This window comes from Stegodyphus dumicola, chromosome X2 (assembly GCF_044657685.1).
Source record: "Stegodyphus dumicola isolate Sdum_Otavi_A_Nest chromosome X2, ASM4465768v1".
Taxonomy (NCBI): Eukaryota; Metazoa; Arthropoda; class Arachnida; order Araneae; family Eresidae; genus Stegodyphus; species Stegodyphus dumicola.
The window spans coordinates 192,261,764-192,275,739 of NC_140781.1; positions in this window are offsets into that span (position 1 = coordinate 192,261,764).

The window sequence follows — 13,976 nt, forward strand, 5'->3', positions numbered from 1 at the left end:
TATATACTATAGAGTCTATTAGAAACAAAGCCAGAAACGCGAGGAATCTGCTGCTTGCTTACCAGGATTCAGTCCACTGATTTTCCAACTGCTAGCTCGATGGGCACCACAAGAGCACGTTTGTTAGGCTGTGATAGTTCCTTATAACAATACTTAAATAAGAAAAATCTAAATAACAAGAAAAATCTATAACAGTGGCAAAATTTAGTTGTACCGTTATAAACGTGAAATAGTACAATATTTTCCCCATTTTCAGGACAATCTTCTTTCCTTCAAATATGCTGTTGTTATTTCCATACATTTATTTGAATTTAGCGCTAACGGGATAAGCTCAGATAAAGGTCTTCCAAATTGTTTCAACTAGTAGAAAAAATTGTGTGTTATTCATACTTACTAAGGTATTCATACTGTAAGATATTCATACTTACTTTGGAAAAATTTCCAAAATTCACTTTAAAAATTTTGTCTTAATTGATTTTATCGTGTTTCTACTACTTTAAACTCCAGTATTTTAAGAGTATTTTAAGCAGGATGCTGCATTGTTTTTTTGAGATATTCATTTGAGATATTATTTTTGTTTCTTTCATCTAAACACTCGATTACAATCCTCTATTTATTAAACTATTTTAAATATCCTGCTTTTCACCACTGCAAAAGAGGTTTAAGGATACTTGTCATCTACTCGAATATTAAGAGTCATTCTGATAATATCTTCTCTCCTCAAATTAATTCCGTAAAAGAGAAGTCAAGATTACCTTAGCTGATGGTGGTTATTAGGACTACTTATTAAGCGGAACAAACGTCAGATGCAAATATTTTGCCTGAAGCAAATGCCTAACTTCTACCGCAAATGCATCTTCGTACGTGCCTTTCGCTTTGATAAATAAGGCTTAGGTTCTGTATTCTGTTTGCAATTAAAGATGAAATAACTTAATACAAGAAGATGGGGTTTCGAGAGTTCAAGTTACTTCGCGCTCAAGGAAATGAGTTGGGAAGAATTCGGGTGGTCCGCATTTTGTATTTAGCAGATAAATGAAGTTTGATTTGTCAAGTCTAATGGGCGGAGCGGCTTTTGTCTACTTTTATCATAAAAATTGGAAAAGGTTCAGAAAGTATCGAAAGGGAAGTAAACATAAGTGTGATTGACTTCTTCAAAATAATACAGTAAGTTGCTTTCAGTGTTTCATTTTTCAAGCAATTCTCTCTCTCTCTTTTTTTCCTCATATATGCTGTATTTCCTTTTCTTTTAAATGGAATAAAAGGAAAGTTAAAATGAAATATGCTTCTACAGGTTTTGGCTTTCACAACTAAAGGGTAATGTTTTTGATGAAACTGCTTTGTTTTTCTTATCTTTGAGTGCTAGATTATTTAATGTAAATTATTCATTCTAATGTTTTAAATATATAAATTAATTAGGATATTTATCTTTTATGACAAAAAACTCAAGAGTTATCCGTTTGGGAAAGAATGCTCTTGCGGAACATGTTCTAATAGAAACAAAATCGTATTCTAGGTTAATCGGGAGAAAACCGTCTAAATTTCTTCAGCTTCTGGAAACTGAATTCGGAACGAACTGTTAACACTCACTTTACTCGGCCACAGGTCTGTATCAAGTAAGCCTGGCTTCAGCCTTTTTTTAATAAATGATTTTATTTCCTATGTTTATGGTCCGATGAAGCAAAACAAACGGTTTGCTTATTATTCAGTGTATTAAATAATTGAAAATCGTCGTCTTTTTAAGCTTTAATCCAAACTTGAAAGACTAGTTTTTATGAGATGGCAAAAAAAGTCAAATCTTATTTTGTTCCAGTCTAAATCAGCAGGGAAAATTCTATCCTGTGAAAAATTTTGCGGTCAGAAAGAGATAGTAGAAAATTGCTGAAATGCTATAACGTAACATTTTTAGATTAGATAAATTTTATAAAATACAAAAGTAATTATGTGCTGTTTTCTCCAATTTTCGATTCGATTTTGTGCAGTTGGCTCAGATGCGTCAAAGTTATATCCCGAAGAAAAACTGTTGATGGAATGTTAATTATGTTTACGCCTTAGATCCCTTAGAAATTCGCAACAAAATATACTTCTTTTTCTATTTTTTCAGATGCTGTAATAAATTGTATTATTTCTTGCAATGAAGTTATCTATATTTAAAAAATATTTTCCTTATCATCTTCTTTTATCTTAAGAACCCCCCAAAGGCTCAAAACTTGAGTTTCAGTGAGTATTTGACCATTTATGGATTCCATTCTCTCATTTTTATAACTCTAAATATTTCAATATTGTCGTTTATATCTCTATTCAAGGTAATGTTTTGTATCTTTAAAATCTCTGCCTGTAATCTACTGTTTCCATTTTTAAATACTGTATATGTTTTCATACGAAAATAACTGTGGACGGCTTCAGAGATGGATGGCTTTAGGCATGGGATTGATTGGCTTTAGAAATGGTTTGCCTTTAGAAACGTTTTCGTAGTTTTTCCTATGTGTAATAAAAGACGAGAGATCAGCTGATCAGTTTTCTGAAGCAGATTGTACTTTTTTTTTCGTACAGTAATAAATTATCTACTTAACATAAGATTTCAAGACGCCAAAAGCTCAGGAATTCCAAAATAAAAAGATCTTGTTAAAAAAATAAAAGAATTGTCATATTTAAAGATGTCCTCGTACATTATCATACTTAAACTTGACCTTGCTCATATCGATCTGCTTTTTTAAATTTCAAATTTGACATTATAAATGAAGATAATATTTATGTTAAAAGAAAATGAAAATATTAAAACACTTTCTAAAATTACTAATACTCAAGTCTAATAATACAACTTTTAAACCACCTATTCCCTTCTTAATCAATCATTTAATTAACATGTATGAATTTGCACACCTATTACACGTTCTCCGACGAGATGAAATATGAAGCATCTTCAGTGATTCAGTACGAGTGAAAAATATCCTTGTAGTTAGTTGAAACTTGAGTGTAGAAATCGACAGTTTTTTGCTGCGCCTTCTTTAATTGCTGCTTGTAATACCCCCGTCACCAGCTCGGAGTGCATTGGTTGGGGGAACAGCGTCGCAAAAAGCGAGATACTAAAGTGCCAAGGCCATTTATCAATGAATGTTTGTATATTAAGTTGGCACGTCGCAGCTAATAAAAGCATAACAGTTTCTTACCTTCGGTCCCAGCTGTCATAAATATCTTTTTCTTTTTTCCCCCCTTTATGCTGTTATGGCAGGTGTATCCAAATGCATGGTTTCTGAAAACGTTTTTCTATGGAGATCCCTTTCTATCGAATGCAGGTTTTTGCAACTTAGCATTGTTTTCGATTGTAAGATTCTCACTAGTGTACTTCTCAGTTACTGTAGAAAGTGACGAATCTTAAGAACTAATTAGCGAATAATCGCTTAGGTACGTGGAACAAGAAACAACAAGATGGAAGGGTAACTAACCCGTTATTATTCCAATAAGATTTAACAAAACTCCGTCTTGGAGTGTACAATAAAAGCCGACACTTGGGCTTGAACTTAAGAGACTCAAAATTTAAACTAAAACTAAGATTAACTAAAGAGATATAGCCGAAGCTATCAAGATTCTAATCGAGTTGGCCTCTTAACTCTATTTGACTACGAAGCTTATCGACGGCCTAGCGTAAAAGCAGCTTTCAGAGAGAGAGTAGCCAAAAGGCAGACGCGCGTAAATCAGAAACTCTGATTCTCTCTAACTCTGCAAGTAACTTCGCGGTTTAAATACCGCTCCTCCTCATTAAATATTCAGAAAGATTCCAAAACTACGTTCTGGCCGGAAGTAGTAAGTTGAAGTTAAGAGTTTGACAGGAAAGGAACTTTAACTTAAAATTTAACTTCGCCGGGAATCGAACCACGGACCTCTGAAATACCGGCTCAGTGTGCTAACCACTACACCACGAAGGCACGCTAGGAAGGCGGTAGAAATACCTTATAATATAATTTAACAAATTCTTGTGAAAAATTCCGTGACCTTTTAACAACGACAGCGATTTACTAAAAAAAATTCACTCAAATGAGAAATATGCCAAAGAATAAAATAATACTATACATAATTTTTAATGTATTATATTTATAAATTTTACTTATGTTGAAATTAAAAAATATATTACAATAGTATTTTTGCGTTCTTTGAAAATTTTAGTTGCTCCATATAGACCAAATTTTTAATCAAGAACTTCCTTTCCCGGTCAATGATGTCCCGCTTCACCAATGTTAAAATCTGCTCACCTTATTTATATATCATGTAACTCTGATTAAAATATGGCTACCAAATCGCTATCAGATATTATTTTAATATTTAATGTTTTATCTTTATTTTTACCTCTGATCAGTTAACTCAGGGAAATTCAGTGTGTTAAAGTTTTCTATTGTGATCTAATTTTTATTCGAATAAATAAAAAAGTTCTTCACTTTTTGTCCAATTGACTTTGATGTTTAAATTTCATTTTTTTTTAAATCTTTAAATCAATTGCTTTAGCATTCTTCATATTTTCAAATTCACTTAGCGGAACAAAATAAAACTTTTTATTTCAATTTAACGTTTTGTTTCTCTTGGATGCGAGTTTGTCGAGAGGACGTTTGTTTTACGGTGCATTTAAAAGCCAGTCGAAGGCTAGCCGCATAACGACTAGTAAGCAATAAAACTACTCCGAAAAAAGAGAAGTCTTGTCTTACTTTACGTATGTTTACTTTCCAGTCTTGAGAAAGGATAAGATAGACGATAATGCGCCGATATTAAAATTCGCCTGGCAATATGTCCAGAAGTAACTGTAATAAAACTAACTGTACAGTTCCGATACAATTTACATAAGGAAAAGTCGCAAAACAAAATCTCGAAACATTCAACGGCTAATTTTATACCCCCCAAAAATGAAGCAAATAACTGATAATACGGTACATTTCAAACATTATTGTTAAGATCTTATTCCAGTGGGCCATTTTGTGTTATGTTTGCTGCTGAAACTGATGCAGCTGCGTAGTTGTCCATACTTAGTGTGGGAAATTTGGGAAGCTTGTTATGGCGAAATGAGATCTGATATGGTGATTGCTGAAAACGAGTACTTTACCTCAGCACTTTTGAAATAAATTAATGCGTTTAATTCATCTCTTAATTCAGCTGAGTCGTTTGGAAACTTTGCGATACAAAATCATGCGTGAAAGAAACCTGATTGGTGAAAGGTAATAAAATAAATTATATTTAAGTAATTTTGCTGTTTGTGATGTTGACACTATGATGCGTTAAGAGTTAAATTTAGAGCAGCCATCTTCACCGAGGAAAGAAGTACGGAAAAAGATAAACGGGTATCATAACACAGAGAATAAAAGCAATAAATATTTTTGATAAAATTATGCTATTTTAAATATGCTGAATGTGATTCAAAATTAAACGTTAATAATCATAATTTTTAAGAGAAATTTCTGATCTTTCATGCTTAGTTTGGCGCGCCTTCTGGTTATTCATCTGAAGCAAGTGCCACACCCTTGTTCAAGGTCTGCTTATAAGTTTTTACTCATGAAATAAATTTTCAGAATAACTGTATGCAATGTTTTCATTCCTGAATACATTTAGCAATGCAGAAAAAATCGTTTTGAAGCGTTATACGATTTTAGTTCGATTATCCAGCATATTTGACAGTCCGGTGAATGTAACAGGTTATCGAATTTCGGCTGTATAAGAACTTGAAATTCTATAACTCTGGAAATAAACAATCGACAAGTGAGAACGTTTTGCTCTAGTTTCACCCTCATGATCGCGAGTACATAGCCTGTGACACTTTTCTACAAATCAATCGCTAAAAGTGGTAAAAAAAATATCATTTACTTGGCAATGGAGCTGTCCGCAAACTGCTTATCTCACAAAATACTATACTAAGTAAGCCTCAAGTTAACAAGTCAGCTCATATAACTTATATCGTATCTTTCAGGACATGTCATGCTTATTGTAGTTATCATCTACGTTATTAAAGAGGAAGGGCCTATCGGCGTTTAGTTATTTATTTTTAGCTAATCTCCGATGTTGCATAGCTGACAAAATTATAAGTTGGGAGGATTAAGGTGAGAGATTGTAATTAATTAAACAGAGGAATTAAAAGCATTGATTTGTACGTCTGTGATCCCGTTTAATTAGACAGCTTCAGAGACAGAGAAGAAAATATCACGTGAATACGTCCAACCAGTTTCATTAAAGCGGCTCAGAACGATAGATTCAGACGGATGTTGCAATTTAGATGTGTGACGTAACAGCAAAAATTGTGACTCTCTCGACAACTATATGAACACTTTTTTTCCCAGTAGGCATTAATTTTTAGCTTATTTTCGGGTTATTACTAGCTTACTACTATATTTTGCTAATATTATTTCTGTACATAAATACACAAAACAAAATGCTTCTTTTTGAACATAAGTCATTTTGGAATAAACAAAACAGCTATTCTTTCTCATTATTTTAATTTTATTTATTTTGATTATGGCAAAGCAATCCAGGGCTATCTGCCTAAGGTAGAGATGCAAGGCTTTCGAAAGGAAACACGTTACATAAGGGGGGACTACAAAAACCCCCATGCAGCCAGCCCGTTCGCGGGGATATGAATCCCGGATCGAACCACCAGTGTTCAGCTACTTTATCGCTCTGCCGCTGACGGTTTTCTTCATTTTAGAGCACCGAATTTGCACTATAACTCTCATTTTATAAAATGAGAAAAAAAGCCTAAAAAAAAAAGAGCTTACTGTATAAATGCATGTGAAAATGTAGAGAATTGGTTTGGATTAGTTAATTATGGCAAAGAACACTAGGGTTCTCCCTAAGGGGAGGTATGCCTTCGTGGAGGTATGCGTTCGACTTTCTAAGGGAAACTGGCTCGTATAAACGTTACATGTAGGGAAAAGCGCGAAAACGCCCATGGCCCTAGTGAGCCTGGAAATGTGGAGAAAGGTCGTCAATTTCTATAGCTTTATTTTAAATTTTCGGTTGAGTTAATACTTTTAGAGTTTATTGGTGGTAGTTTATTCTAGTATTATAATTAAGGAAAAATGTATAATTATATTATTTCCTTAAAAACTAATGCATTAATGCTCTTAGATTAAAACACCAAGGCTTTCTCCAGTCTCATTTAGATTTCAAAGCAAAACAAAAATATTTTTTCATTTTGAGGATATTTTAAAGTATTTGCTGACTTTAATGGAAACTGTATATTCCCAAATGGTACTAATACACGCGATTTGCTGATAAATCCTCAAAAACTGCTATTAACTTCTTTAAAAATCCAATTACAATTTTGAAGGATTATGCTATCATTGATGGTGGATGAGCTTTATTACAGGCACCGTTAAATCATATTGTTAATCTTATAACATCTGTCTGAAACAAACAGCTGATAATGAAGAAGAAAATACGCCGTTTATTAAGCAGAAGTTAAATTTATAGCAAAATCAGGCAAAAATATATTATTATTTTAATAACGTGACGCAAGAGATTAAAAACGAAACATAATTTCGTAAAACTGATTTACAGCTTCATGCTACTACGTAATATGGACATTGAACTTAAAATATTTTTTCGGCCTTTTTGTTAATCTTTCTTTCCTCCGTCCTTACTTTTATATTCCTAATATATAGCCTTTTTTTCTATGAGGCTAAGCTCTAACAATACTCACTAAACCCCATCACACATTTCTCTTCTAGCTTCCCTAACTTTTTAACATCTCAATTCCAGGATGTCCATCCGCTGTCTATCTGTCCATCGTAGTAAGATTTCGCGTGCACCGAACAGCTGCCTTACGCCATATTTCGCGACTTTTCTTTTCACGGACATTTATTTCTTGTCCGGACCGAAAAAGAGATGCTGAGAGAGAGAGAGAGAGAGAGAGAGAGAGAGAGAGAAAAAAAACTGTCTAGAATATTCAAGGGCAATGGCTACCACAAATTCTGTCTGCTTGGTACTGGGACCTTTGAACTTCTTAAGCTATAATGTGTAGCGTCTCTCCTTTTTACTGTTTACTTTCCCACGATACGTTCCTCTTGTTATCTTACTGTAATGTAAATGAGGTAATTCCAGTATTTCACCCCAAAAAGCACCGAACAGCTTTGTTTGTGTTACGGTTCTCTTCCTTTTTCAACAATTTTTGAGAAAATTGCTTTAATGTTTTTCTTCTAAACTGGGGGGAGGAAGGAAGAATAATTATCACTATGGAGCTTGTAAGTAAAATTTTATCGCAAAGAAATGTAGTAAATGGTTATTTATGTTGCAGCTTTGTGTGATAAATTACACTTCCTTGAGGAAATTATTAAGTGAATAAACAACACTTTATATTTATTTAAGTTTCTTTTTCTCTCTGTCTTGAAAGTACAATGATATCTCTCATGCTGAATGTATGCCATAAATATGACCCAATTCCTATCAGAAATTCCGTCTGAAAGCGTCTCACTCCTCAGGCAGATAATCCTCCTGTGCTTTGTCGTATTCAAATAATCAGTCAAATTATTCAGTTACATTTAATAAATAAAATGAAGACAACATAAAATAGGTAAAAAAAATCAGTAAATAGGAAAGTTAACTGCTTGCTTGTTTTTCCATTTTCAACATGAGCACTTTCTAACTGATTTGTTACCTTTTGTAAAGTATAACTTTTTTTTTTTTTGGAAATAGTCCCGGAATGAAAGACTTAAAATTTTTATAATCTATGTGAATAAAATAAACAATTGAATGCACTAAAGAAAAATCAAATATACCTTATTTGGACTAAACCTGTGGTTCAAATTAGAGAAAAATTACAGTAAAATTACAAGAGAGCCTGATTCACTAAAGTTAAATAAAATTAATGATTAAGTAAGAGTTATAAATTAAGTAGTAAGAATTAAAATTTAGGAACTGAGCCTTAACTGTATAGAAAGAGGAAGGGGATAAATATTACTAAGTTAAGTCAAGCCAGCTATCTTTATAAGCTCTAAATTCATTCAACTTACAATTTTTTTCTTTTTCTTCCTTTTACACATTTAAATTTCAGGACTGAAGTTTCTAATTGTTCGATAAATCTTACTTTATTAGTCCAAAGGGGAATTTTCCCAGAAGGAATATAAATTTCATTTTGTCATTTTGCGTTGATTCACAAAAAGCGTTGTTTCACTTTTCAAATTGTTGCCACCAAATATTATCGTTCTGTATTACATTTAAAGAAATTAAATAATGAAGAATGTTTCTTGCATTGTGATAAAACAACGGTTCCTAGAGCCAGCAAATTTTGAATATTGAACGTTTCCAGCCAAATATCGGCATCTGAAAGCCCAAATTTGAAATTTGGAATTTGTTTTATTACCAATTTCATATTTTTTAAAACTTTAACGAATTTTTGATTAACAAACTCAAGGATCTTAAAGCGAGCAATGGCAACGTTGCACAGAAAAGCATTTTTATGTCCAGCGAGCGAGACTGTGTATCGGAAATTTTAAAGATATGCTCATTTTAAAATTATTTTGCGATATTGCTGTTGAACTGAATTTTATGGCTTAAGTGCGAAAAACATGGTATTTGATAAATAAAGTAATACACAAAATGTTAAAAAAAAAGCCCCTTTAGACGTAATTTAAAATCTGAAACCTTTCAGATTTTTCTTTCTTTTAAGTTCGTGTTTTTGATGTTCAGAGGGCAATTCTTTGTACAGCAACTTTTTAAAGTGCTTAAGAATTTTTAGAGAAGAGGCAATAATGACAATTTTTTACGATTTGTGAAATACATTCGAATCGGCTGATTCAAAGTTTCAGTACTGTTATATTTTTCAATAAGTGCATCAAAAATATCAGCATAAGCATTTTTTAAACATTTTAGATTGATTGGCTTGATTGATTATGACAATTTAGCATGGAGTTAAAAATTCCAGGATGGATATCTTTGCTGAAGTTTTTCAGTTGGGAACTGGGTTTTATTTATCCCATACATGAGGAAATCATATAAACTCCAGCTGGTAATCGACCATTAGATGAAACACAGGCTTCTTATCTGCTTGGTCCCTGGTGACCTGTGTATTTTAAGGAAAACGCTGTAGAGTCATCAGGTTTCTTTGAACCAAGGGACATGAAAAATGTGCCGTGCCCTCTCCGGGACTCGAACTTGGACCTCTCGAATACGCACTGAGTGTGCTACCGTTACACTACGAAGGCATGGTGGATGGAGGGAGAAAATATCCTATAGCTTCTTTGAATAGGTCAAAACACATGAGGACACATGAACAGAATACGTCAAAACACATGCGGCCTGTCTGCCTACGAAGAGGATGTTTTTATGGAGGATTTTCTAAGCGCAGCTGGTTTACGTTAGACATGGAGAAAAAAACAAAAACGTTTAAGGAAAAGCGCACTCTGTGTCAGTAATTGAAAAGAGAGGTAGATAATTGGCATTGATTAAAAAACTGTAAGGATCATTGATCAAAGATAACTGAAAAATTATTAACAACTCATGACGTATATTAGAATGACGTATATTATTCATTGGAGTCAGATGAGGGAAAGAGAGGCAGCATTTCGGGGCTTTTTGGAGGTAAGCAGTTCTACTGCAGAATAAAATTAGTATGCTTTTTTTAAAAGATAATCAGGTTTGCTCCTGGGGAAGAATGTCGTATCTCTTTGGCTACAGCAATGGTGTCGTCAAAATTATTGTCAAGAGAAAGTCAAGGATAGGTGAGTTACGGGTTGGAATTCTTAGTTTAGCAAATTGTTACAACAGAGCCCCTCTGGGAGGCTTTCGGACATTCCTTTCATGCACGCTTAAACGCATCCTCTGGAATTTCAGAGACCCTCAGGTCCATTCTTTATAAAAGTTGCATCTAATTAGTTGACAAATCCTTGCTCCCCCATTCCTTTCTTGTATACAGTTTATTCAAAGACAGAAGCGGTTAGTTAAAAATCGACTTTTTAATACACTTGATGGCAGGGTACATAGGATGGATGGAAAGTGGAGTCAATACCAGGGTGCCAACTTCACCAGAAACCACTTTACTTTAAAGAAAGAACTTCATGGATGTTGACTCGTTTTCTTAAATTACATTTTCTTGCTTAATAGATTCTTGCTGTGTTGATATTTCTATATCATTTCCTTCGCGTATATCGTTCATTCATAAAACTGAAAAATTCGCTCATACACTCGTCTCATAAATTTTCTTCTAAGTAGTTTGTTCTAAGTAGTCTTCTAAGTAGTTCAATTTATTTGTTAACAAATTTTATACTCACATCTTGCTCGTTTAAGACGAGAAGGCTATAGTAAATTGTCTTTTATCGCGCTCATACTGTCAGGACTTGTGTTTCTCTTGATTTGCTTTGGAAGCATGATGTGTCCCGAATAGGAACAGGGAGCTTACTCAAGCTATGTTAAAAAATGTGTGGAATAGACGACACAAGCAGGAAGGCTATACGAAACCCTCTATTTTCTTTACTTTACAAGTTCTCCCGCACTTCGGGATACAGAGACCAACCACTTGTAGTCTGAACGTAAGAATATAAAACTACTAACTCTAACTAAAAGCTAACTTTGAATTAGTATACAAATGCCCAGCATTAAGACTGGCCTTTACTTAAAAGGGGACGTATGCTGTACGCCGAGCTGCTGAAACTACAATACGTTTGTCAAATATCAAGAGGGCTAAACCTCTGGTCTTAAAGGCAAACAGCAGCTGAGTGAAAAGTCGTAGAACTGCAGTGGCAAGCGGCTTGCTTCCTAAATCTCCTTCTCTCTCTAACTCTTGGCAAAAAGCCACAACTTAATACTTGGGCGTTAGCAAGACAATTTGCATAAACAAGTTAAAGCATTTAATTCTGGCCGGAAGTAGAAAATAAGAAGCGATAGTACAGTTTTAAAATAAAATAAACGTTAGTAAAACTTAGGATCCTTACAATACTATGGAAAAATTTTGAAAAAATGATAAAAAATAAATAAATAAATAAAAATCCGAATTACGTCGCCTATAGAATTGCGCATACTTAAGACGCAATGCTAATGCAAGAAAAGTGTTAACATATATCTGACCGTATATCGTCGCGTGATTCTTTGTAAGATGATATCACCACTTCCAGCGCTAGCGTGTGATCGGTAAAGAACGTATTAAAAATATACAGTATGCAGCATAGCAAGGCATGTTGCGTATCCAAATCTGGAATAAGAAATGAGGAAGCTTTTGAACATTCTATTAACTTTCTTGGTAGCTAAGATGTCTTAGTGTTTCCTACGCGTTTTTCATTGCTGAATATTTTTAAATTTTCACCGTTGTAAAGGGCACGAGATAAATTTGGGTCTTTAGTTATAATCAATGACGGCACAGATGCGTTAGGTAAACAAAATAAATATTCATTTCATTTTTAAATTACACCTATTAATGACCGTTTCTTAATTTTCTGTTTTGCGAAATTAAGACACATAATACTAATTAAATGGAACAAATAATATTAAAAAAAATTAAAACATCTTAATTTCTAATAACTTTGATGTGTCCGAGCCTTCTAATTACAGATTTCTTTAATATCAGGAATATTGTTAAAAACTTGAATTCTTATATCAGATGCAGCATCAGGTCGGTTTCTATATTTGGATTTTGTTACAGCGTAATGTGAAAAACCTGCCTGATATAAAATACGTTACCCAAAAAGGAAATGAAATATGAGTAGCTCATTTTGATAAGTTTGGATATTCTTAATATTACCCAAAATTCGTTTAACTAATGCAAATGAGTAAGAGCGGTATTTAAGTCAAAGTTCCACTGACTTCGTTAGAGAGCCAGAGATCCTAACTTGCTAAGTAGCGCGCGTTTGTCATTTAGCTACACACTCTCTAAACTATTAACTACGCTCGGCTGTATTTCAGGCTCTTGATAGCTCGCCAGTTAGTTTATATTTAAGGGCCAACTACATAGAAGTTTGATAGCTTCGGCTATTATCTTTTTAGTTAAGCATTAGTTAAGTTTTATTTCTTATTATTTGAGTTCAATCCCAAGTGGAGGCTTTTCTGTCCGCTCTGAAAAGGAGCCGACTGTTAAATTCTTATTTTGAGAAATAAAAGGTAGTTAAACCTTCTTGAGTTTACGTTTCTGTTCCTGAACTAAAACGACTATTCACTTGCCAGTTGACTGAGTTCCGACACACATAACTGTTAGATAAAGGTTGGAACCTCACAGTGTAATTAATATAAAAATTCTGCACTGAAGTAAATTTAAGTTTTATAGAGAGAAGGGTTTTTCTTGAAGAATGAAATCCATGATTTGACGGTGAAGATCTTACATTATTTTTAATATTCTTTAAGTATTTTTGGATATTTTCCTTTTACTAGTAACTTGGAAGTGCTAACGTAAATTTCAATGCAAAGTCGGAATTCCGACAGATTAAACTAAACTGCATTCAGGAATAATTTCTAAAAGTTTTAAACCTGAAGGTGCTTAGTGTTCAGAAACGACTGGTTACTGAAATTAGACGTTTCTGACGAAATTTCTGAAGCATTTCTATCATCGGGACATTAAGTGTTGCTAAGTTACAAGCTACTTATTTTAAATTATCCATATCTAATTCTGTTTTTAATGGGCTAGAGACAGAAAATCGAAAGACATGTAGCTTAGTTCTTCAATATCTCCATTTTGTTTGCGAAAATATCTGTGACTTCCTTTACTTCTATATTTTCTAAAATTTAATGCATTTATTAATAGATTCTTAACTATCTGATTTATTAACTTTCGTTTCATTTCTTTTTAAGTTTTGTTGATAGATTCATCTCTAAAGCTAGATTTTCATATTTCTTAAGAATATTTTTTGTATATAAAGTGATCATTCCTCTCTTATGATTGCTTCTTTGTTGATTTCAATTTGGAAAGTAAGGCTATCTGCCTATGCAAAAGAATGCCATTGTGGAAAACTTTCTAAGGATTAAGTGGCCCGTATTTATACTGCACATAGGGAAAACTGCGAACGCCCGTTTAATGGTATTCGAAC